We start from the raw sequence: 27203 nt of genomic DNA on the forward strand, positions 1-27203 counted from the left end.
CGTCAGGTTAGCTATTTAAATGACCTATTGGATCAGAAAATTAGAATATCGAGGGCAGCCCGGGTGGCTCAGCGGTTTAGCGCCGCCTTCGGCCCAGGGGATCGAGTCCCGCGTCGGGCTCCCTGCGTGGGGCCTGCTTCTCCCTCTGCCTGTGTCTCTGCCTCTCTCTCTCTCTCTCTCTGTGTTTCTCATGAATAAATAAATAAAAATCTTTAAAAAAAAGAAAATTAGAATTTCGATAGAGAAATAAATAAGCTTACTCAAGTACATGATGAAAGTGAGGTTCACGCCTACGTACAGGTATGACTAGCCCTTGGTAGATCCATGTGCATGGCTAACCCTCAAAGTGTTTTGGGAAACCAATACCAAGACAAAATACACACCTCTCCCAGTATCACCCATGGCAAGAGAACTACAAGAAGTGGACATAATTCCTTAAATGCTTTTTTTTTTTTAAATAATAAAGTCCTAAGAAGAGGGACAGAATAATACTGCAGGTGGGTGTGCAGGTGGGCGGGCAGGTGGGGCACAGGGGTGTGTGCACCTGTGGACACGAGGCCCCATTCCCTGGGGGGGGGGCAGGTGGGCGTGCAGGTGTACACGTGGGTGGGGCGCAGGGGTGCGTGCATCTGCGGACACAAGGCCCCGGTCCCTGGGGCGGTGCAGCTGAATGTGCAGGTGGACACGTGGGTGGGGCGCAGGGGTGCGTGCATCTGCGGACACAAGGCCCCGGTCCCTGGGGCGGTGCAGCTGAATGTGCAGGTGGACACATGGGGGGTCTCCCCGGGCGCAGGGGTGCGTGCACCTGCGGACACGAGGTCCCAGTCCCTGGGGGGGGTGCAGGTGGACACATGGAGGGGGCTCCCCAGGCGCAGAGGTGCGTGCACCTGCAGACACAAGGCCCCAGTCCCTGGCGGGGGGGTGCAGGTGGACATGTGGGCGGGGCGCAGGGGTGCGTGCACCTGCGGACATGATGCCTCAGTCCCTGGGGGGGTGCAGGTGTGCGTGCAGGTGGACAAGTGGGGGGGGCTCCCCAGGCGCAGGGGTGCGTGCACCTGCGGACACAAGGCCGCGGCCCCTCTCCTCCCCGGGGCCTGCTGGTGGGAGCTGGCGGCGGGCTCGCGGGGCGGGGGCTGGATAGCAGCCACCTGAGGGTCCCCGCAGCCCTCCCTGCCCGGCCAGCGCCCCCTTGGACCAGGGCTGGGCCTGCAACCCTGGGGCACACTGTGTCCGCATCTGTGTGAGTGCCGCTGCCCCGCCACTGCCCTTGTCACCGCCCTGGGGCTCCTGGACACGCACCAATGGGCCCTGTACCGCCCCGTCCTCTGGGGTCACAGGGTGGCTTAAGGCTCTTAGGGGCACTGGGGGTCAGGGCTTGGGCAGCGGCCTCAGGCTCAGCCCGTGACCCCGGGGCCCTGGGTTCGAGTCCTACGGCGGCCCCCTCCACCTCAGGGAGCCTGCTTCTCCCTCTGCCTGGGTCTTGGCCTCTCTCTGGGTCTCTCATGAATAAATAAGTAAAATCTTTAAAAAAAAAAAAAAAAACTCAACTGTCAGCACCAGTGAGGATGTAGTGACACAAGACTCACAAAATGCTGACAAAGGTATAAATTTGTGCATATTTTCTGGAACATGTGTTGAGCACTGTTAAAATATTTTAAATGTCAGACGTCTTAATTCTGCTCCTAGGAAATTTTCCTTAACAAAATTGTCAGAAACCTGGATGGAGATTCATTCGAAAATATATACACGTAAGTATTATTTTTAATAACCACAAACTAGTCAAATCCTAATGCATTGTGACACATTTTCAATCAGAGTACTATATTTACATTAAAAATAATATTTGCTTTACTTATATAATGTCATGGGGAAACGTCACCATCTGCTGTTAAGAAAACAAAACTAGGAGGCAAATGTTCAAACACTTTTCTGTCAACTATGTAGAAAAAATAACGGTGCAACGAGTTGTTTCGTTGCTTACTTACTAATTACTCACTAATTGCATTGCTGGATCTGATATTTTCCCCACTTTACCGTTTCCTGTACTCGCACTCTCACTATTAACAAGCACATATTACTCTGACAATCAGAAAAAAAAAATCTAAGAAAAAAACTAAAAACTTGACTTTAATGGAGTTAAAAGACAGTGACTGGAGGCCACCCACAACCTGTAGGCTGCAGTTCTGGCCAAAATAAAAGAGAAGAAGGTTTTGAGAGAAAGCACGCACAAATGAGATCCAATATAACCTAGTCTGTATGCAAATTCAGCTTTCTAAACGCATTTATTCTCAGAATCTAAAAAAGAAAACAAAGATGATGGTAAATACTAGAAGAGAGATCCAGCTAGCACGACGCTAGTGCGGCCCAAAGCTCCTGCGCACAGAGTCGACTCTGCTTCCCAACCTATTACTCAAAATAAACGCTGCCTTCCAAGGGCCATCCTGTAGAAACAGCACCTTCCTGGATCCCAGCCACAAGCAACCCCAGTGCTCCTTAAGGGGCAACTTACTGGGTCCCCCTGGAGGGCTCGGAGGGTGAGCGTCTGCCTCCGGCTCAGGTCGTGACCCCGGGGTCCTGAGATCGAGTCGGGCTCCCCACACGGAGCCTGCTTCTCCCTCTGCCTGTGTCTCTGCCTCTCTCTGTATGTCTCATGAATAAATAAATAAAATCTTAAGAAAAAAAAAAAAAAGGAAGCATCTTACAACCTTGACTATGCCGGTTGTAGGAGATACATCTTCAATTCCACCTGGCGCGTATTCTTCTCAACCCTCCCTCGCATTGGCCAAGAACAACTATCGCAGGCCTCGCATGAAATAACCACACCAAAAACCCTCCGTTTTGAAGTGACCCAAAGGAACTATAACTAAAAATCTAGGACTCAAAGAGAATTAGAAAAACAGAAGGCACATGACACTGCGCTAATGACCTCAAAACAACTGAGGGGAGGTTCCTGTTTGATTTCTTGCATGTTGCAAGGACGATTTCATTTAAAGAAAATTGCCCAATTTCTTGCCCCAGAGTTGATCATAATGGATTTTCTAAAAAATAATAATAATAATAATAACGTTTACTAATTTTCATAAATTTCTCGCAGCGACCATAGCATTTACAGAGCTACACTGCTATTGTAAAAAGGTCACAAGTTGTACCCCTCAGCATCCGAGACGTCCTCCTGCTGCTTCTCTGAGCTCTCGGCCGCAGCAACCCCTAACATGTGTCTATCCTAGGATGTCGGGAAGTTGTTTCTTGAGTTTGGGGAATTCTCAATAAAAATTCTAGGAAACCGAGCAGTTTCAAGGAAGCATATGAAGCACGCTCGTCATACTTTTCCTTTCAATTTATATTTCCTTTGGTGTTTTCTGATGCCAGAGATGACTGCACAAGAGAGGAATTACTGTTTTCCTCCATGGACTTTTTATAGTTTCAATTTTCACAAACACCTTGAGTTGCTCCTTTGTCTATCCTGATCTACATACACACGCTACAGAATGTTTTTTTCCTCAAGGAATACATGTAAATTACAACTGAAAGTAAAAATAAAAAGCGTTTCCACTTTATGAAAAAGAAGTCCGTTCCTTGGATTTCTGTGGCTTTGTTTCATTTTGAGACTGAGCTTGATTGCACCTTAGTCTCAGTATTTTTGAAAAGTTTCGATGAGTCACCCAAAAACACCGATCTACATCATTCTCTGATTTCCTTACATTGGTGAGACTATTCAGAAAGTGGATGGTTGGATTATATAGACTGTTTGGTTTTAAGCATCTCAGTTCCTCTAAAATTAACCTAATGATATAGAAAAAAGTAAGACACAGAATTTCTTCATCTTATATGGACAAACATGCGCAAACTATGACTCACAGGCCAAACCTCACCCACCACCTGTTTTGTAAATAAAGTTTTATTGGGAGAGAGTCGCGCCCATCCACGTCTCTGGCAGGAGTAAAGGCAATAGTCTCGATAGATGATTTGGCTCATAAGGGCTAAGATATTTAGTATCTGGCTCTTTTCAGAAAAAAAAAATCTGCCTTCCTCTGTTATGTGAGGTGTTGTCTGTCCTTAGAAAATGCCTTAAACATTTTATGACAAACAGCATCGTCTTTTATAACCAAGATATTCGCGTTTAAAATTCCGAGGGTGGGACACCTGGGTGGCTTATCGGTTGAGCATCTGCCTTTGGCTCAGCGCCTGATCCCGGATTCCTGGGGTCAAGTCCCACATCGGGCTCCATGCATGGAGCCTGCTTCTCTTCCCTCTGCCTCTCCTGTGTCTCTCATGAATAAATAAATAAAATCTTAATAAAATAAAATAAAATAAAATAAAATAAAATAAAATAAAATAAAATTAAATTAAATTAAATTAAATTAAATTAAATTAAATTAAATTAAAATAAAATAATAAAATAAAATATAAATAAAATAATAAAATAAAATAATAAAATAAATTATAAATAAAATAATAAAATAAAGTAAATTAAATAAATAAAATAAAATAATAAAATATAATATAAATAAAATAATAAAATATAAATAAAATAAAATAATAAAATAAAATAAATAAAATAAAATAAAATTCCAAGGGTGTGTTTTATATATAAAACATGCTAACTGGTTTCCCACATCTTCCGTATCACTAATGACACTATTACATAAGAGAGTCTTTTACTGTATGATAGGATTCTCGAAAACTTACTTCTACAACCGCCTACATGCTGCCATTGTCGTCTTTGCTTCCTGCGACAGTAGCAGCATAGCACCTGATGGCATATTGCTTTAAAGAGCCAGGTGGCGATATACAGGAATGCATCCTATGGGAGTCACAGGTAGGGATTAACAGATCCAAAATTATGTACTGAATAATGCTCCTTTCTTTGCATTTATGATTATCTCCACACCTGATTACACCTGGAAGACAGGGCGACTCATCTGGAGAAAGCTTCAGAAGTCCATGGGAATTTTTTTGGATTAATCTTTCCTAAGATCTTCAGACTCCCCCATAATTTAACTCCCATCCGTGTTGACTATGGCTACTTCATTTTGGAAGACAAACGATCACACATCGTCTAAAAGAAGCTACAACATTTCATGCAGTTCTCTAGTGGAATGTCTTTCATTTCCCCGAAAATAGCACAGAGCAAATGTGATGTCAAAGGTATTTGTAGACTTGATACGAAGTTACTGACCAGCTTCACGGAAGATGCTGAAAAAAGGTCACAAATACATCTATTCTAACAGTGGAGTCGCAAAGTGTCCAGTCAGATGCTCAGTAGCAAAACACAACATTACAAACATCATATTCCCAAGGCATATGTGATTTTGAAGGGGTTCGAATGTGCCAAACGACTACACCATTACAAAACCCTGAAGGAGGATATTTCCTATTTTTATTTCCTATTTTTAAAAAAGGTAGTCGTACTTATGCCATTTCTAAAAGTTAAACAGTATAATTCCTATTTTATAAAATAAGAAACATCTAAACCAAAATTCAGTATGGCCCAGGATCCACAGGATATTTAGGTCAATAACACAATTATCTATATGATCTTATTTCTGACTCTTACCGATTTAATAGAAGTTTCATATAATTCTAAACCCAAAAAAGCATAGCCATTTGATATCTATGTCCACTCTCTGGAATCTTCCTGAATGATCTAAAATATTTATTCAAAACCTATCATGTATAAGGACTTCATAACTGGTTTTGATCCTTAAGGAACTTGCCAACCGGTGAAGGGAAACCTCAAACAACTAACTGATGCTCTTAGTGTTTGAAGAGAAAAATAAAGAAAGGCTCGTGTTAAAACACAGTGTGAGGCAATTAATTCTCAAGACAGGAAGAGGATGAGGGATCAGGGAAGACTTGGGTGAGAAGGTCACCTCTGAGGAGTAGTGTTCCTCTAGCAAAGTGCACGCCGCTTGCAGAGGCTCAGCATCCAAGAAGGTGGATGAGGAATGCATGATATTTTAAGAGGATTTTGAACGTGGCTTAACTGTTGCCCTGGAATTGGTGAACAGAACGCAATGTTGGGGATAAAGGAGCGTTAAGCCGCCCCATATTCTAGAGAGAGACTCATAGCTAAGTCCCGATCCCGCTCCAGAGCCAACTCAGAGGCAGACAAGCCCTTATGACTTCTACTTCCTCCAAACCACCAACGTCACCCCAAGAACCCCCCTAAGTCCATATACAGAAGACAAAAATACCAGGAAGGAAGAGAAAGGCACTGGCTAGAGACAGCAGCCAGGAGCATGAGGCAAAAATGCTACAGGACAATACGTAAAAGAGGCTGCGCTACAGACTGAGCTGCTTCCCCCCAAATTCTTCTGTTGAAGCCCTAACCCCACTGCGATGGCATCTGGAGATGAGGCTTTGGAGATGTGATTAGGGTTGAATGAGGTCATAAGGGTGGGGGCTCCAGGACTGGATTAGGGTCCCTATAAGAAGAGACACCGGAGACCTTACTGTCCCCTCTCTCTCCAGCATTTCAGGACACAGCAAGAGGGCAGCCGTTTGCACACCAAGAGGAATTCACACGGGGGAAGCAAACAGCTGCCCCCCGACCTTGGACTTCTCGGCCTCCAGGAGCCCAGGGAGGCTATTTTGTCATGAGAGGAGGCTGGCATCTCGTCTCCCGAGTAGACATCCTATCAGCTCAAGGGACTGCTGCTTTGCTGCTAAGCCCAGCCGACCAAAGGGGGAAAAAGATAATGGAGAAAAACATCAGATGCTATTTGCGGTGTTGGGTTCAGCAAGGCTATGGATCAAAGCTGGACTCTTTGCAAGGGGACTCAGATAGTGGGGCCTGGTGGGCCATCCCACCCGCAGAGGGGGCGGAGGGGGTGGGGGGGTTAGGCCCAGGCACACGGAGGGCCAACGGAGGGACCACCGTACGGGGGAAGAACTCACACGCGTCCCACAGAAATGCCCCGCTTTGGAACGCGCCCACACGGGGGCGGGGGGCATCATCAGTGATGAGCTACTATTGGCCAGAAAGAGAAGCAACGACCAACAGAGAATGATCTCAAATCCGAAGACATCCGGCCCCTTTGCCCTACGTTCCCCCTCAGTCCCAAGTTCCATCAAGTGAAAACCAGAAGGAGGCTGGCGGCCACGGAAACTCGAACGGCACCCCCTTCCCCTCCTGGTCCCACGGCTCTAACGTGAACCTGAGGAACAGATGAAGGGGAGACAGGGCTTTGGACGGACCCCACAATCAAATTGTCGGGAGTAACCAGCGTGCTATAGGATCTGATGCTGCGCAGCATGAATCACTGCAAAAGGATTACGAGGGGGGCGGCTCCAGGAACATGTAAGAGTCGCCAGAAACACAACTTCGACACCATCCGTTATGGAGGAAGGAGAGTCCACGACTGGTCAGAAGAGATGGATTTGTTTTGGGTCTATTTCAGGCAAATTCCTATCGCCATCATTTTCTCCCACCGTCTAACACTATCTTCTCTACCTTTTTTTTTTTTTCTGTAAATTTATTTTTTATTGGTGTTCAATCTGCCAACATATAGAATAACACCCAGTGCTCATCCCGTCAAGTGCCCGTCACCCAGTCACCGCCACCCCCTCCCTACCTTATTCCCTTGCAAATCCCCCTTTTCAACACTCTCTCACCTGATCCATTGTTCGTATGCAAAAATAACAAAGAATTCTTGTTAAACTTTGTGTCGAAGGAAAAGATTAAAGTTTTTGAGAAGAACATTCAATATAAAAGTTGTTCTTGGACACAGCCATCAATGTAAGCATGTTTTGGGGGGTTATTTTTTTCTTTTTCATCTCGACCCGGGCGTCCTGTTCATGTACCAGCCAACCCCTCACCCTGGTTTTACTCCCACTACACTGGTCTGTCTCCTTCAGCATCTCCTCACTGCTTTGAGATTTTTTTTCTGAAATATTTTCCCATCCTCTCCACGCGGCTCCATCGAGTGTTCCAGGCACACCTACGAGAGGCCCATCCTTAGACTCTTTTCTGTTCCTGGTCAGGAAATAAGCTTCCTTGACAGCCAGGACAAGCCAGGAATTCTGACAGGAGATGAGAATGCATTTAGCCAAGATGCGAGAAGGCACAGGATGGACCCATCTGGGGACACCCCTGAGAAGCCACTACGGCTTTTTATGCTACACCTGTTGACCCCGGAGCTTCAAAAGCGAGGATGGAAAAGAGCACCTAGAAGCACGGCGCGAGGCTGCTGGGACTCCTGATCCTTGTCTCATCCTTGACCTATTGGCGACGCCTTGGACCAAGGTTTCCCAGCTGGGGAGAGTTCAGGCGGCTTCCCCAGGGAATATCTAGGAAGAGGGAACCAAGAGATTTAAAACACAAAAGAGACTCTAACTCAGCTCTCGTGCCCTTGTGCCCCAAGAATCTGCCCGAGGTTCAGTGACATCCTCCTAGAAACGGGCCCCGCCGTCCCTCCTCCGTGGCCGCCCAGCGGGATTCCCGACGGCGAGGGCTGACCTGGCCTGTCGCTGCCCCCGGGGGGCCACATACATGTTCGGGAAGACACACCTTGGACCGTGGAGCTCAATCAGTGCATATTTAACTAGAATTAGAAACAAAGAAAGTGGGGCAGTCCCAAGGGCTTCCAGCTGGGCCTCCACACATCAGAGAAAGGAGTCGGGTCACCAAGTAACCCCGCGACTTGCTCTGAACAGCAGGGATCTTGACATTCCCAGGAAGGAGCCGGGAAAGCGGGGGCACCTGGTCCTCCGAGGGCAGCTCCAGGGGGGGTGTCTCCCCAGCACAGGCCCACAGCACCACTCGGGGACCGGCCGCCTCCCTGGAGCTGGAACATCACACTGGCTCCCTCTCCGTCTGCCTCTCCCTGGGCTCCTGCTCTCTCTTGCTCGCTCTCTCCGTTTCAAATAAATAAATAAAATCTTAAAGTACCAGTTTACAGTGCTTTCGTCTTCAGGAAAGACTTTTTTTTCCTTAAAGATTTTATTTATTTATTCATGAGACACAGAGAGAGAGGCAGAGACCCAGGCAGAGGGAGAAGCAGCCCCCCCCGTGGCCGGTGACCCACGGCCACCTGCCACAGGCTGGGGGACAGCCCGCCACCGTGCCTCTTGCGGCCGCCGAGGGCCACCTGCCAGGAGGAGCGACAGCGGGGGACACAGTGGGGCCCGGCAGGCACTCGCCACCAATCCCTTCCAGACCAGGGAGGTGAGGTTACCTCAACGCCCACGAATACCTTGTCATGAAGTCAAGGACAAGCAGCAGCAGCCCCCGGAAGGCGGGGTGGCTCCTTGACATTCCACACGCGTGCCCGTCGGCCACGTGGGCCTGGGTGCCCTGTCCCCGCCGAGTCGCCGGGCTGTGGCCGCCCTTCCCCAGCACCCACCCCACTAGGAAGCCGTGGAGCCAACACGCCGGCAGGGAGGCCTTGCCACCCCTTCTTTCTTTCTGACCTTTGCTTTTTCATTTCTCTCTGCTTTTGATCAACCCTTCCACACTCCTCAGCTTTTGTGCAAAGAGAAGTTGGGTCACAGAGACCTCATCAGACACTCAGGGCGCCCCGTCCCTTCTGTGTGATTGCACGTTCGTGGCAGCGCCGAAAATCCAGCCCCTTCCCGTTGGGTGCATTTGTACAGAACACCCCAAGTGGCTGCTTTTTTCTAGTCGAAAACGTCACATTTCTTTTGAAGGTTTTCCCCCCTCCAAGGGGCTTACGATGGGTGGCCGTCTTTCTGTACCAGGGCCGTCCCTACATAACAGAGAATGTCCTACTAACTCAAATGACTAAATTAATAGAAGGTTTGACAAACATGGAACGGGAGCAAATGAAACTGAAAACTCTTTTTTAAAATACATTTTTTTAAAGATTTTATCTATTTATTCCTGAGAGACACAGAGGGAGAGGCAGAGACCCAGGCAGAGGGAGAAGCAGGCTCCATGCGGGGAGCCCTACGCGGGACTTGATCCCGGGACCCTGGGGTCATACCCTGGGCCGAAGGCAGGTGCTCCACCGCTAAGCCGCCCAGCTGCCGTGAGAAGGCTTGTAGAATATATCATCTGGGATAGAAAATAATCTCCCTTTGGCTACAGGCCATAGCCCTCTAGGCAACTACCATTAACTGTGCCACTACCATGAGCTCGGCCCACAGACATCCACTTCTATAGACACACAAGGCATCTCTGCACCTGTTGCGTAAACCATAGCAAGGGCGTTCACAATTTTTTCTTTTCCAGGACACCCTGCAGGCTACCATCTTCACAAAAAGTCACAATTTCCAAAACTACAGTTTACGCAACACTGAGATGAAAGGCTCCTTGAGGAACTCTGGAGCCTCCTTAATCCTACCAAAACCACAGAATGGCCTCAAAGCCCAGAGAACCAGGTGCAGCTCCTGGTGCCGTCTTTAGACAGCGATGGGACCTTAGCAAGGTACATCGTGTCTCTTAACCTCTTTCTTTATCTTTAAAATAAAGAAACCAGAGTAGACAGCGTCCAAAGTCCTTCCCAGCATCTAAGTACATCTATTAAGGTCACAGGTAGCTTATCAGCATCAACCTCAGCCATGTTATATTAATCATCAGGACCATCCGATTTGACACCTGAGGGAATTCCTCTGCTCTAACCGTCTTAGTTTCCCAGAAATAAATGAAGTCCAGAGAAACTAAATGTATTGTCCGGTTTTACACCCAGAGGTAAGGCTGGGGTTCACCGTGTGTCGCCTTGGGTTCCCGGTTTAAGCCTCCACTAGTAGCTCATTCAGCTAACAGGGAGCGCACGGCGCGCGCCAGGCACTGGGCTGCCTCTCCCTATTAGTTTCAGTTTCAAAACAGGTCAATGAAATGGCAGTATTAGTGGAACTTGAATGGTTTTAATTTCACATCTCCGCTCCAACCATCCTACACCAACACTAGCACCGCCAGCAAACGGCTGCAATAATGCAATGGTCTTCACTCTCCGTATTTCCAAATAGCGACTTTTTGGGTCAGAACCACTAAAGTCAACATGTCACCCATAACGACTCTGTGTCACCCTAACCCACTGCAGCCCAGCTGATAACTTCTCTACCTTGGAGGAAGCCAGAAGCTTCACAATCTGCTTTCCCCTGTGGCTAAGCCATCACACTCTTGCTTTGGGATCTCTGTCCAATGTGGTTTGATGATAATAATGGTAAATATTGTCATATATCTACATGTCTACTGTTTCTTGGATGATTCACTTGGAGAAAGGAGAAAAATTAATCCCACACGGTTCCAAGTTAAATGAAGAACCTGTAAGAACAACGAGCTTTTTCTTTGGAAATCTGCCCTGTAGGTTCCAGAGAAATAAAAAGGTTTGTCAAATGCCAATCCGTGCTCCAGAGCTAATGCCCGAACTATAAAAAACCCGTTGGGAGAGAGAAGGAAATTGTATCTTGGTTTGGAAGACTAGAGTTGAACAGTCAGGGGCCAGAAGTAGAGGATGAGATGAGGAAGAAGGTTCTAGTTATAGTTATACCCTGTTTTCTCCTCTATTTTCCTTCAAAGGTAGGATTAGGAGATGCTTGTTTTACTGCACGTATTAACCTCGACTGGCACTTTCTGGCTGCATCTGTATTGCATTACAGATGCATCATCTGGCTGCATCTGCATACCCTCGACCCAAGTAATTACTCTTCGAATCACTGCTGCAAGAAAGACAGGTACCTAGAACAAGGGACTGGGAAAAATCCTTGGAGAACAAGGTATTGGAATCGTAGAGAGTTAGAGAGTCGTCAAATCCAGAAGAGGCTCTGCAGTTGAGGACGTAAGCTACAGTCAAGGGTTTTGTCTCGAGGCTGATAATACCTGTCAATGATGACCTCCATTAACAGAGAAGAAGTCTACAGGGAAGAGTATAGAGTGGGGTCTCTATAAAGTCAAAACCGGAAAAAAGTAGGCCAAGTGGGAAAAGACAAATGGAACAGATAAAACAAAAATTAAAAAAAGTAAACAAATACTTGGTAGAACAGAAGAAGGATTTTGAAAATATGAAGACATAACTGGGTATAATAAATATAAAAAAAACCCCACAAGTGATAAAAGTAAAGATTTAGGTAGATATCCTGAACGTCAGAATGAGCACTGCCAGAAAGTGGTGGTATCCTGCAAGGTATTAGGAACAAACACTTAGACGGGGAAAATAAAGGAAGAATGAAGGGTAGATGGAAGATGAAAGTAGTAATTTCAACTCTGTCTACTTGCAGTCTGAAAAAAAAGTAAGACAATAAATGAAAAGATAGTAATCAAGGTTTTTCCAAAATTCTATACAGAAGCCCTCAAAACAAAGATAAGAGTAGCAAAAAATAAATAAATAAATAAATTCATTACAAATACATCCTACTCACCGCCAGGCATATGTTAGCGGCATCCAAAAGGCTTCAGGCCCTCCAAAGAGGACACACTAATGGCCAACAGACATAAGAAAAGATGTTCAACATCACTGATCATCGGGGAAATGCAAATCAAAAATCACAGCGAGGTATCACCTCACCCCCGTCCACATGGCTAAATTTAAAACCACAAGAAACCGCATGCATGTATTGGCGAGGACGTGGAGAAAAAGGAGACCTCCTGCACCGTTGGTGGGAATGCAAGCTGGTGCTGTGCCTGTGGAAAGGACCATGGAGGTTCTCCAAAAGCTTAAAACTAGAGTCACTGTATGATCCAGTAATTCCACGACGTAGCATTTACCCCCAAGGATACAAAAACACTAATTTGAAAAGATAGATGCACCCCTCATGTTTATTGCAGCAGTATCTACAATAGCTGAATTATGGAAGCACCCCGTGTCCACTGATAGGTGACCAGATAAAGTAGATGTGGTCTATATATTTTATATACATATTATACGTACATATATACATTATCTGTATACATACATTATATACATAAATATACATATATACATTATATACATATATAATATATACATATTATATACTTATATACATGTATATACTTATATACATGTATTATAAACCTATATACATTATATATAATATATACATACATTATATACGTGTATACATAATGTATACACGTATAATATGTATATATTATATATGTATATAATGTATATAAAGTATACATGTATATAATGTATGTATATATTATATATAATATGTATATTATATTATACATATATGTATATATTATATTATACATATATACACAGTATATATGTATATATACCCATAATATATATACATAAACACATAATGGAATATTACTCACTTGTAAAAATGAATGAAATCTTGCCTTTTACAACAACATGCATGGTTCTAGAGAGTCTTATGCTAAGTGAAATATGCCAGTAAAAGACAAGTATCATAGGATTTCACGCATGCGTGTAATTTTTAGAAACAAATGAATAAAGAAAAAAAGAGAAACCAAAAGAAGCAGACTCTTAAGTATAGAAAACAAACAGAGGGTTAGCAGAGGAGAGGCGGGGGTGGGGGTGGGGAATAGGACCAGGGGAGAAAGAGCACACTTACGACGAGCACTGGGTAGTGTACAGAAGTGCTGGATCACTATGTTGTACCCCTGAAACTATGGTAACTCTACTGGAATGTTAAAAAAAAATCAAGCCAAAGAGAAACCAACCATATTCATCAGAGTGAAAAAGCAAAGGTCAGAGTGACATCATGCTTCTTGAAAGAAACAACAGATGCGAGATAATGGAGCAGAGTCCCCACGATGCTGAAGAAGAATAACTTGGTACCTAGAATTAAATACCTAGATGAACCATTATGTGCACGTGAAGGCAAAATCAATACATTTACAGGCATAGAAGAGGTCAGGAAAGTTCACCCTTTATGGCCCATTTGAGGTAATCTTTGGAGAAAGCACGAGACACAGGAAGCAAAGATAAGTAAAGAATTTTATGTTTAGTGTTTTAAATAAGCAAAACTTAGGAAGCACCTCGAATGCTGCCTGGCACAGAGGGAGCACTCAGGAAAAATGAGCGGCTATTACCTCCGTTTTCAGTACTTTGTCAAGTAGTTGCGCAGATACGGACATACTCATCCTTCTCCAAAACTGAAGGAAAAGCTTTTTAAGGCTCTTTATGAAGAATGCGTTTACTAGAGACTATTGAGCAGATATCATTCATTCATTCATTCATTGCTGCGTCTGGAAGATCCTATACGATCTTATGAAGCTCTTACCCAAAGCCTCATAGCAAGTGTTCCTGCACGCTCCCATGAACGCGGAATTGGTGGGTTTGTCTAATGTTGGACTATCCCTCCAGTCCTCAGGGAAATCCCATTCGATCCTGATACGCGTCTCCCTGGTGGGGGCGGCTGGGCCCTGGGTTTTCCTGGTGGGTCAGCTAATGTTTTATTTAGTATTAAAAAAAAGCTCCTGGATTTTTGTTTCTCTGTCGGACAGCCTTGCTGAGCTTGCAGATTCGTCTTCCTAGTTGTTCGTTTTCATTGCTTTCACTTATAAATAATGATGATTTCATCTCGTCCCTCTCTGTCTTCATGCCCCTTCTGAGTGTTCCGGTGAAGCGCGCGGTCTTTGGAGAGCCTTCGCCGTGGGCCCCGGGCATACGGTCCTGGTTGCTTCGGCACCACCTGAAACGTCGTGACAAAAGCACGCCGAGGAGTTCACCAGGGCTCCACGGGCCAAAGTGCTTGGCCTGGAGCCAACAATAAATGTTAACTGACTATTGAAAATATTTACTCAGTAGAGTCCAGAACCAGAGATACCGGAGGGCAAGTGATGTGATGAGCATGCGACTGATGAGTCACCGAACTTTATATCCGAAACTGGTGACACAGTCAATGCTAGTTAACTGAATTCAAATTACAAACAACAACAACAACAACAACAACAACAACAACAAAAACCATAGGGAACACCTAATCCAATCGTGAGAGTTTAGGAAAGCACCCCGGAGGAGACAATAGGAAACCGAGAGCGCTGGACCAGCTGGGGAGGCAGTGGGTGGGGGAGGCCGGCGGGTAGATCACCCCCCAGGGTAGGCCTGTGGGCCCCCCGCTCAGCCAGCGCCCAGAGCCTGGCTCGTCGAGGTCGGGCAGCTGCTCGGTGGGAGCACACGGAGGACCAGCCCTTCCCGTGCAAAGATGAATTGCTCCAGCGGATCAGAGCTGCAGGAACGAACCACATCTGAGTCAGCCTTTACCCCTCAGAGTGCTTGGCAAGGGCCGTGAACCGAGAAAGTGCCCGATAATGCTCGCTGCTCCTAGGCAGCTTTCCGGCCTGTGGCTCGCCTGCCTGATGGAAAACCACAGCCGGGAGCCAATACTTTATAAACCGCGGAGGCTCCGAGTAATGTGGCTCCAATTAAGAAAGGTCAAGGTTTAGAGGAGAGAGACCTCGACATCACATCTAAATCAGCCGTGGGAAAAACCGCATGTCTCAGGTCTTAGAGGTCCTTCTCAAAACAATGAGAAGAGGATCTTGCTTCCCAGGGGTGAAGTCTAAAGAGCTAAAATACAGATTCTTAAAAATCTGACATGCGAGGTTACTGCAAATTTTAACGTGACATAATAAAGTTGGTATGACTATGCATTTGTTTCCTTGGATTCGCAGAAGGAGCACTAAATAAATTAAATATTAACAATACTACTTTTAAAAAAAAAAGAAATTTTAAGGGACGCCTCGGTGGCTCAGCGGTTGAGCACCTGCCTTCAGCCCAGGGCATGACCCTGTGGTCCTGGGATCGGGTCCGGTATCGGGCTCCCTCCAGGGAGAGCCGGCTTCTCCCTCCGCCTATGTCTCTGCCTCTCTCTCTGTGTGTCTCATGAATAAATAAATAAAAATCTTTTAAAAAAATAAAAATACAATATTACTCTTTGCACAAAATTTTTCTCAGCTTTTTTTGTATTTTGAAGTCCTTTCTTCAAAATACTTGGCAAACAGAATTCAGAAAATGAAAAAAGAAAAAATTTTTAAAAAATGAAAAGATTTCTATTTTAAATTTAGCAACCAGGGTGTGTCTTGGTTCTATTTCCTTTCATTTATTGAAATATTTACTTTGTAATTCGTAAAATTATCCCCTCCATAAAAACTGGCACAAAATCTGAAACAGCACTCCCTTTCTTTTTTTTTTTTTTTTTTGCTATAAAAGGCTCAGGCTAATCTAAAAAGCTCATATGCACCATTCTAAAAAATGAATGGAAAGATTCTATCAGTAGCCTGGCCCAAAATAGATCCTCAGGAAATTCTATTTCCCTTCCTGACCCTGACAGTAAGGCATGCCGGGAACGGTTTTCCACCAGTGACATGATTGCCGGTGATTTATTTCGAGTCAAACCTAGTCAAGCTCCTTTTCTCAAAACTTTAGATCACTGGACCCCTCAGCAACATGTGATAGATTATGGACAACAAAAATAACACCGTGAAAGATACACCGTGAGCCAGGCGAGGTGCTGGGCATGTAAGGAGGCCGTGTTCCCCGAACTGCAGCCCCTCCAACCCCATCATCACAACCCTTGTCATCTTTGCACCACTTCCGTCGTTTGCTCAAGAGGAGGGTCTATACGAACGCAAGTCCACATAATAGAATACTCCGGATATTATTAGAGAGGTATCCGTTGGGAGGAGACGGAACAAAGGAGAAATGCAGTCAGTATTTCCAGGGGCTACAGAGGAGGGGAAATCGGGGCTTCACCCGGAGAGCTCCAAAGAGGAGATGACTCTACAAAGACTGGTGTATTAAAGAAAAAAAAAAAAAAAGAACAAAAACTTAGATACAGAAATAGATTGGCGGTTGCCATCCCCAATAGATGGGGAGTGGGTGAAATGGGAAGGGGGTAAAGGAAATCATAAGGCACACACTTAGTGTCATGAGATAAATCAGCCACGGGAACATAATGCACAGCATGGTGACTGTATTGCACATTTGAAAGTTTCTAGAAGCGTAAGCAAGCCTCTCTTGCATGAGGGCCTCAGGGGTGGGGGGTTTGTGGGGAGGGACACAGAATTCAGTCCATAACTGTTACCTTTCCAAAAGCTGATAAAAATATGAATGGCAACATGTGACCCTAAGAGTCCTGGATGCAGTGCTAGAGACCACCAGTGCGGCGGATGGTCGGTCGCAGGTGCGCGGAGGAGAGTCCAAGCGCGGGGCTGGTGGGGGGCCGCAGCAGGAGAGCGGGTTGGGACCACCTCGCTGCAACGGGGCGAGCTCCGAACCAAGCCCAGGAGGCAGGGGAGCAGGCTGTGCCTGCAAGCAGCCTGGGGGGCAGCAAGTTCAAGGACCCCAAGGTCAGAGCAGAGCAGCGTGCGTGATGGGCAGGAAGGAAGAGTCGTAGGGAAGATGAGAGACAGAAGCACCCTCGGGGCCACCCGGACCGTGGTAATGGGAGTCGGCTTTTACAGAAGGAGATGAGGGGGCGCAGGAGGCTCTGGGCAGAGCAGTGGTGCGACAGTGTTCTCACGGGGTCACAGCATGTGGTTGTGGTGTCCAGGGACGGTCGCCATCACCAGCACCCCCTGCATGAATGAGCCTGGCGGGTGCCCATGGAGGGCCCGCCAGGGGGCGGGGTGAGGGACCCCAGGCGACAGGCCTGCCCCATGTCCGTGGCCGGCTCAGTCCTTGGTCAACCGGACAAATGGTCCTGGTGTCCCCACACGCAGGCTGGCGGAGCCTGTCGCCCAGCAGGTAGGCACCGACTCTGAGCTGACTTGCGCCCCGACAGGGGCGACCCTGCTGCAACCTGGGGGAGACAACACACACCTCGGGCCTTGCCGACCGGCCAGCAGCTTCCCGGTGCGGCGCGGGTCCCATCGAGCTGCCTGGGCACTGCCCGGGGGAAAGAGGGACCAACATGTCCAAGTGGAGTCTACAGGAAATTCCTCAACCCTGGACTTGCCAGACTGCAAAGTAAGACTTGTCATCCCTCTTGCCTCTCCAGACGGCCAAACATTTAGGACGAAGTTCAAATTCAAGGTCCAATAGCACAAGGCGCTCTCGGGTTAAAGATCAAATCAAGCGCGTGGCTGGAAGATGCCTCATTAAGACCTCAGATGAGGCCGTGACCCTGGGGTCCCGGGATCGAGTCTCACCTCGGGTCCCTGCATGGGGCCTGCTTCTCCCTCTGCCTGTGTCTCTGCCTCTCTCTCTGCGTCTCTCATGAATAAATGAATAAAATCTTTAAAAAAATAAAATAAAAAGACCTGAGATGAAGGTAGTGCCTCATAAACTGGGTCAGCGTGACCAAAGCCCTTGGAAAACCTGTAGGGGCTTGTACCAGCACTTTCTGACTTGCATCCAAAGTAAAGCCGGGGGTGTCCCGAGAGTCCCATGGGCCCATCCTTCCCTAATGGAGGGAACCTTGATGGAAGGCTTCCTAGGAAGCCCTCAAGCTGTTGAAGAAAACTTTACTAAGAAAAGCTCACCAGCAGGTAAACAAAAGCAAACACCCAAAAGGTCCCTACGGACCCAACTCCCAGCAGGAAGGGCTACCCCAGCTGCCGACAAGAGCTCGTTCTTCTGGAAAAGAACTACGGGCTCAAAGGAGGGGCCTTTGATTTTGCAGCCAGCTGGGGCGGGGGGGGCAGGGGGCCGGAGGCTGGGGGCCGGGGTCCAGGGGCTGGGGGCCGGGGGATGCCAGGTGTGCCGCAGGCCCTGGGCCCAGCCAGCCACCTGGTGGTGGGCCAGGATGTGGGTGCGACAAGCAGAAAGGTGAGGGCGCCTCTGAGATTGGCTGGTGGCCATGTAGGCGACGCCAAGAGCCAAGGGCCTCAGGGCAAGGAGGGGCTGGGAAGCTGTCGGGGTGTGGGTGCTGCGCCGGGAGTCTCAGGAGCCCAGACACCTGCTCCTGAAGCCCGGCTCCGTTGCAGGGGTGGGGGCTCAGGGACGTCACCACTGGGTTCACCTCTCAGGTCCCTCGGACCCACCAGAGGGCCTAGCCCCGCGAGGCGGCTGAGACCCCGGGGCAGCGAGCCATCATCACCTGCCACCTGCCACCTGCCAGCCGGGAAGGGCCAGGCACCAAGCCCCCAACCCCTCTGTTTGGGGCTCAGGGGTGAGGCCGAAAGGGGTGCAGGGGGGGCAGGCCCACGGGGACTGAAGGATCCAGGCCCTGCGGACCCCAAGCCCCACCACGGGGTCTGGCCCTGCGGCTTCCTGGCTGGGGACACGGGAGGGGACTGCACGCGGAAGGCACGACTGACTGGGAGGCCTTGCCTGCGGAGCGCGGCCGAGGAAGCGGGCGGCCGGGGCCACGCAGAGCCAGAGGCAGCCGCTCGCTGTTGCTGCGTGTGGGACAGAGAGGGCGACACGCCCATGGCAGGGACGCGAGCACTGGGGACAGACGACCGGGCACGGGGATGCATCCTGGGCACCCCGAGCTGCGGCGGGGCCAGGCTGCTGCCTCCCCTCCCACTGGCTCCTTCCCCAGTGAATCCCCCCAGACCAGTCCCCCAGTGCCCGTGTCCACCGCGATCCCCGCCGCAGTCGCTCCATCAGGTCTCCACCTGCCCCGTGTCCCCCCGCCTAGCCGCGCAGTGTCCGGGCCACGTCCCCGCTGCAGGCCCCCCAGACCAGCCATGTGACTTACCTTCGGCCACTCTCACACTGTCAAGGGTTCCTTCCAAGTGTGACCATGGAGACACACATCGCAGCGTGCATTCACAGAGACAAAAGCCCTCACAGCACCCAATACACCTAGCAGGGGGACAACGCCATTCCCCCTGGGGGGGCTGGGGCATGGCCACTTTCAGCCAGGTGGAAGGACGGCAAGGGGGGTGTGGGAGCAGCAGGTGCGTCCAGGCCGGCAGGTGCGTCCAGGGCCTGCAGGTACATCTAGGGTCAGCAGGTGCGTCCACGGTCAGCAGGTGCGTCCAGGGCCTGCTGCTGCGTCCAGGGCCCGCAGGTGCATCTAGGGTCAGCAGGTGCGTCCAGGGCCGGCAGGTGCGTCCAGGGCCGGCAGGAGCATCCAGGGTCGGCAGGTACATCCAGAGTCGGCAGGAGCATCCAGGGTCAGCAGGTGCATCCAGCGTCGGCAGGTGCGTCCAGAGTTGGCAGGTGCATCCAGCATCGGCAGGTGCGTCCAGAGTTGGCAGGTGCATCCAGGGCCAGCAGGTGCATCCAGGGTCAGCAGGTATGTCTAGGGCCCACAGGTGCCTCCAGGGCCAGCAGGTGCACCCAGGGCCCGCAGGTGCATCCAGGGTCAGCAGATGCGTCCAGGGCCGGCAGGTGCGTCCAGGGTCTGGAGAGCCGTCGGGCTGAGGCCACCTGGACACCATCCTGTCCAAGCTGGAGGAAAAGCCTCGCAGAGGCCAGTGCCCCCCACCCCAGCCTCCCTCACACACGCTCTGGGTTCTGACACTACGGCCACCCAAGGGCCGGGCGACCGGCAGCGCGGGGTCAGAGGCCCTCAAAGTGGACCACGGCCACCCCGGGGAGCCCACAGCTCTCCAAGGTCCCCAGGGGGTGTAGAGAGTTCTAAAGGAACCAATTTCCAGATGCACTATGTCCACGGGGACCCTTGATTTAATGAGGGATACGCCTGAAATGTGCCAACAGCAAGCATTTTCTGGAACGTTCTCCTTTCCCACTTCCCCTTTCATAATTACCCTCCTTCCGTTTTACCAAAGAAAAGCGCATCCCTCTCCCATTCAGAATCTTACCATGTGCCCTGCCTCCCCAGGATGCCAAATAGGGGGCAAATGTGGAAAACTGATACTAGAGAAACCTTCCAGGAAGGCATCAATGTTAATGCTACTCATGTCTACATTCACGATGCACATTTCCAATACGGTTTAGTTTTATGACTCATAATTACTCATCGAAAGCTAATGAATTGCTTTGATTACCTGTGTACTAATACTTAAAATAATAATATTGGGCAGCCCGAGTGGCTCAGCGGTTTAGCGCCGCCTTCAGCCCAGGGCGTGGTCCTGGAGACCCGGGATCGAGTCCCACGTTAGGCTCCCTGCAGGGAGCCTGCTTCTCCCTCTGCCTGGGTCTCTGCCTCTCTCTCTCTCTCTCTCTCTCTCATGAATAGATGAATAAAATCTTTAAAATAATAATAATTTAAAAATAATATTAAAATAGCAAAGAGTAATTTTAACAAGATTATTTTTAAAAATAATATAAATATACTACATATGAAATGTACATTTAAATTTATAGACTTTTTGTTGCTGAAGAGTAGGAAGAGCACAGAAGTGGGAAAAATGTATTGTAAAACTCCTAACTATGAAATACTCAGTTAAAGAATGATTGAACATTTTAGAGCTCAGAGCTAACAGTGCACAAGGGGTATTCCATTTTTTTTTTTTAACTATTAAAAGGTGTATGTGCAAAATGCCCAGTGAGAATGAAATGATGCAAGGGACCACTGAATGTGTCACAGGGCGTTTTTCCTGTATCACTGTGATAAGTAGAGCTTCCCTCACCAACCTTACAACCGTCATATTTTCTCCTTGTAGGATCATTTTCAGTTTCAATTCCTTTATTTAACAAAATATTTTCCTGTCACTCTCCTGATCCCTCCTGTAGTCTGTTAGCACTTGGAGAAACCTTAGCATCAGGAGAAGAATCAACCATGTACTGTTAGAACATGATCAGCTAATGGGCACTCAGACTTTTTAATCTATTTTTATATGGTCTATATACAAAATATACATTTTGTACATATATACATTGTACATACAATGTGTATATACATTGTACATGTATATATGTATATATATGTATATACATTGTACATATGTGTGTGTGTATATATGTACAATGTATATACATATATATGTATATGTATATGTATATGTATATGTATATGTATATGACTGGCAAAACACTCCTAGAGTCGCACTGGGATAAAACACTGAAAAATGTGTGCATACATATACCCTGTCTCCAGATAATAAAATGAGTATGGATAATAGCATCGATGAATTGAAATGAGACCAAAGCGCCTCTATTTCCTATTTCTGATTCCAGGACTGGGTAACTTGAAAAAAAAAAAAAAAGATAAAGCAAAATAATAAATAGACATAAATCACAAGAGTCGATTAGTAAAATTCACCATTAAATAGCCAGTGGTGAATATATTGCAGTACTAGCTAAAACTAGCTGGAATGTTCTCTCAACTGCCCTATGGGATGTTTCTATTCAATCCATTCAAATAGGATGGCAGCAAGCACTCAGCGTGGTTCCACCTCAGCCCCCAATAAAACGCAAGAGTTGGGATCCCTGGGTGGCGCAGCAGTTTAGCACCTGCCTTTGGCCCAGGGCGCGATCCTGGAGACCCGGGATCGAATCCCATATCAGGCTCCCGGTGCATGGAGCCTGCTTCTCCCTCTGCCTATGTCTCTGCCTCTCTCACTCTCTCTCTGTGTGACTATCATAAATAACAAAAAAAAAAAAAAAGAAAGAGTTAAAAATAAATAAATAAATAAATAATAAAATAAAATAAAAAGCAAGAGCTGCCTTCTTGCCAACCCTCATACCATAATGCCTCTGAACGAGCTTCTCGAGTCGTCGACTACACCACTTCGGTTGCAGCGTTATGGGAAAGGCCTCTGTTCTCTCTCCACAAATCCCAGCTTTCTACCTGGGCGGATGAATGCATAGGTAACTAGGCGGATTCTGACACAGGTCAACCCGCACATACCTCCGTCTTATCAGCCAAAAATGATGCAAATTAGAAAAATGTTTCCACTCAGGAACTATAAAAGAAATTCCTCTAAGGAACCAAACACATATAGAGACACTCGTGTGAATATTGGTTGATCATCAAGCTAATCGTTAAATATATGACTAATGATGTCACCCTGCAAGTTCCGTATGAGCAGCACTACTTGAAGTCCAACCTTCTATCATTATAACGCTGCATCCGAATGAAGTAGCGGTTGGTTGTCAGCAGCAAATTGGGGGAAATAGTCTTCTAGGGAAATATTATCCTTCATAAATACCAGTGATCTTAAACCTGCCCGGGTTCAAATCCCAGTCCTTGCAGTCAACTAGCTCTACATGTAGCTAAGGGAAAGTTATTTAATGACGCTGTGCTCTGATTTTCCTCAGCAATACAATACAGTCCCTACCAGCATATAAGTTCATAATTTGTAAAAATACATACATACCTGGAGCAACATCCAGCACATAATAAGAGCTCAACAAGTATTAGCTAATGATTCATATCGTTTCCCATAATTCAAGTTGCTGGCAGAAAAACGGAACTCTCTGTATCATTAACTAACCTTCCCTAGTAATCTAATGAACAAATTTAACACTAAACTCTAAGACAGAAATGAAGAAAAGCAGAGTTTTCTAAGTTTTTAATTTATTATTAATTCACCTATTTATTCATTTATTTTTCATTAAACAAGCTCTACACTCAGTGTATGCTGGGTATAAGTGTTTTAAAACCTATTTGGGGTTTGAGACCTAACTGGAGTTGTGGATATTTTCCTAAGAAAAATCCACTTACATACAACATTTTCAGGGCTTCAACCACAGCCTTCCTGAAATCCAATCAGAGCCAGCAACCCTGAGATGGAGAAGCTTCTGGGGCCTAAAATCCTTCAATTATCAAACCCTATTCCAATGAACTTTAAACCACTGATGTTTCCCTCTCCTTCAAAGAGGTTAATAAGCATGTATTTCATTGGCAACTATTATGTCTTACAACGTAGCTGCTGATGTTCACGTATGAATCTCCCCAGTGAAAACAAAAAGCACCAGATCCTCTTCCTTAAACCCACCAATTCATCTGCAGTAAAATTCCAAGTTTCAGGACTATAGCTTCAAACCAGATTCTGGGGTTCCCACTCCAGACTGTCAGAGAACAGTGAACCCAAAGTACTAGCAGGGGTGCCTGGTTCATTCCCTTGGTAGAGCGTGTGACTCTTGATCTCGGGGAAGTGACTTCAAGGCCCACACTGGGCATAGAGCTTATTTAGTAAAAACAAATAAATTAGATAGATAAATAGATGAATTCATTAATCATAGATTAGAAATCAAAGTATGGGAACACTGCCTACTGGAGGCTCAGCACCAGTGACCACTAACTCATCTGTATCACCCTGTCACAGAGCGGATGCTGCTGCAAGAGAAGCCATGCCGAGGATGACTAAAATTTTGAGAGGAGAAAACATGGGGAGAGATGTAAGAATATGACTTTGAGATGCCGTCATCACAGACCTTTAGGACTTTCTGGGACTTCTTGATCGCATAGAATTTTAAATTGTCCATCACCTTTCATATAGAAGAAGGCTATTGCTTTTTCCCCATCCTTTGCTTCATAGATCTTACGTTGTCCCCTCTAGACCCCCCTCTGTCCACCACGCCCACCGAGTCCTTGTCCGTAAAACAACAGGAGTTGACGCTTGGATCCATGCCACACCTTGCCGCTTGCAGGGGAAGAGCCCACCTTCACAGCCACTGCCCTGCAGATGCCCCAACTCTCCGGGCCTAAGCAGTTGGTTCAATCGAGTCAACAGAACCTCTCCAGGTGCACTGACAAGGTGAGGCCTCTCGGTTAAGAGCAGCTGTCATCACCTGCGTCCTAACATCAGCAAGTGGCTTTAAAAAACACAACGGAAAAGCGGCCAACGACAACCACTTTACTTCCAGTTTCGAACATCTGACTCACCGTGTTTAGGGCTCTAAGTTAGCATCGCTTGAGAATAACCTTGTCTTACGGATGGGTGGAAGCTATCGGAACCTTCGTGAATGAAAATGAATCCTAGACGTTTGCCACACCCAATCTCACTAACACTGGGGGGAAATTCACTGGATTTTCATTTACATCCCCCTTGAATAAGGACCTCATCGCAATCAAAGTCTCCCGCGTGCCTTCCAAGCTTCTAATACTGCTGTCCAAAGCGAGGAGTGGCCCGTCCTGGGTGGGAACTGACACCATGGAGAAAGCCAGGCCCGGCTGCCCGGCAGGCAGCAACTGTTTCTGCAAGTCCTCTCCCTGGGGGGACAGGCGTCCCCATCAAGGCCGGGAGGGACCCCGATTTCTGCAAGTCCTCTCTCCGGGGGGACAAGCGAGCAAAGTCGGTGACGGAGGCGCCTGACACTGCACAGGCTTCGCGGCGCCGCAGCGCGAGGGGGGCGGGGTGGGGGGGGGGCGCACCTCGTCCAGCTCCGGCGGGGGGGGGCGCGGACCCGGCGCTCGGGGCTCCCAGCCCGCAGCTCCTCCGGGGCGCACGTGCTTGGCAGCCCGCGGGACCCCGGCAGGGTGGGCGCTCAGGAAAGTCCACGGAGGAGCCCATGGACACGGAGGAGCCCGGGAGGAGCCCACGGAGAAGCCCACCGACACGGAGGAGCCCACGGAGGAGCCCGCGGACACGGAGGAGCCCGGGAGGAGCCCGGGAGGAGCCCACGGAGGAGCCCACCGACACGGAGGAGCCCACGGAGGAGCTCGCGGACACGTGGGAGCCCGGGAGGAGCCCACGGAGAAGCCCACGGAGGAGCCCACGGAGAAGCCCACCGACACGGAGGAGCCCACGGAGGAGCTCGCGGACACGTGGGAGCCCGGGAGGAGCCCACGGAGAAGCCCACGGAGAAGCCCACCGACACGGAGGAGCCCACGGAGGAGCTCGCGGACACGTGGGAGCCCGGGAGGAGCCCACGGAGAAGCCCACGGAGGAGCCCACGGAGAAGCCCACCGACACGGAGGAGCCCACGGAGGAGCCCGCGGACACGGAGGAGCCCGGGAGGAGCCCACGGAGGAGCCCACGGAGGAGCCCGCGGACATGGAGGAGCCCGGGAGGAGCCCACGGAGAAGCCCACGGAGAAGCCCACCTACACGGAGGAGCCCACGGAGGAGCCCACGGAGGAGCTCGCGGACACGGAGGAGCCCGGGAGGAGCCCACGGAGAAGCCCACGGAGGAGCCCGCGGACACGGAGGAGCCCGGGAGGAGCCCACGGAGAAGCCCACGGAGAAGCCCACCTACACGGAGGAGCCCACGGAGGAGCCCGCGGACACGGAGGAGCCCGGGAGGAGCCCGGGAGGAGCCCACGGAGAAGCCCACCTACACGGAGGAGCCCACGGAGGAGCCCACGGAGGAGCTCGCGGACACGGAGGAGCCCGGGAGGAGCCCACGGAGAAGCCCACGGAGGAGCTCGCGGACACGGGGGAGCCCGGGAGGAGCCCACGGAGAAGCCCACCTACACGGAGGAGCCCACGGAGGAGCCCACGGAGGAGCTCGCGGACACGGGGGAGCCCGGGAGGAGCCCACGGAGAAGCCCACGGAGGAGCCCACGGAGGAGCCCGCGGACACGGAGGAGCCGGGGAGGAGCCCACGGAGGAGCCCACGGAGGAGCCCATAGAGGAGCCCGCGGACGAGCCCCGGAGGAGCCCGCAGCCCCCAGCGCGGCGCCTGTGCGCGGGCCGACGGCGGGAGCGCGGGCTGGAGGCTCAGGCCGGCGGGCGGGCGGGGTGGGGCGGGAGCGCGGGGCTGGAGGCGCGGGGGGCGGGTTCCGGGGACCCCGCGGGGGGCGGCCGCGTACCTCCATGGAGTCCGGGCTGCGGCCGGCGGCCCCGGGGCTCCCTGCGCGGCGACGCTGCGGCCGACGGGCCACTGGGCCGGCTCCCCGCGCCCTGACCCGGAGTCCAGCCCCGGAGAAAGGAAAAGCGAAAGAGCAGCGAGCGGGGCGCCCCAGCCCGACGGACACCCGCGGGGGCAGGGAGGGGCGCGCCCGCCGCAGCCCAGGGCCGCCCAGGTGCCGGCCCGCCCCGCCCCCCGCCCCCCGCCCTCCGAGGTGTCCCGCCGCGCGGAGGGCGGAGGGCGGGGGGCGGGGGGCGGGGTGGGGGTGGGGGAGGGGCTGCAGGGAGAGCCCCGCGGCTGCACACTCCTGCCCTGGCCCTGCGGGGACCTCTAGCAGCCCACATCACACCGGGCCGGGACAGCTCCCGGGGGCGCCCAAGTCCACGGCCCCTGGGGAGCCCTGGGGAGCCCCGGGGAGCCCGTGGGGAGCCCTGGGGAGCCGGGACCAATGCGCTCCAGGGTTGACAGAGGGGCCCAGGGCCTCTGCGGGGGGCGGGGGGCCCTCAGGCCCGGCGCTCAGCACAGTCTGGATCCTGGACCCTGGAGCCTGGAGCCTCGGAGGCCCCAGAACCCCGTGTCCACCGCCAGGAACCCCCAGGGAAGGAGCTTTCCCCATTTCCCGCTCATGTCGGGGAAGAAATGCTGTGGCTCCCTGTTCCTTTACAACTACCTCTGCGCTAGAAAAGATAGAAAAATATTAGAAGTGATTTAAATATTACATGCGCATAAAAAGGGACACCTG

At 49.6% G+C, this 27203-nt stretch overlaps 1 protein-coding gene across 3 annotated transcripts in view; it reads right to left on the reverse strand.

The window, feature by feature from the left end:
• The window catches only part of IL15 (interleukin 15), a 64550-nt gene extending 37970 nt beyond the window's left edge, over positions 1 to 26580 (reverse strand). Inside the window, exon 1 of one of the 3 annotated variants that reach the window (XM_077860928.1) lies at positions 26424 to 26580. The gene's annotated coding sequence lies outside the window, so the exon portion shown is untranslated. Of the gene's footprint in view, positions 1 to 2705; positions 2727 to 26423 lie in introns of those variants that run through there. The other 2 variants (XM_077860929.1, XM_077860930.1) reach the window with 2 other exon arrangements.
• Between the last annotated feature and the right edge of the window lie 623 nt (positions 26581 to 27203).

Source organism: Canis aureus, chromosome 20 (assembly GCF_053574225.1).
Source record: "Canis aureus isolate CA01 chromosome 20, VMU_Caureus_v.1.0, whole genome shotgun sequence".
Classification (NCBI taxonomy): Eukaryota; Metazoa; Chordata; class Mammalia; order Carnivora; family Canidae; genus Canis; species Canis aureus.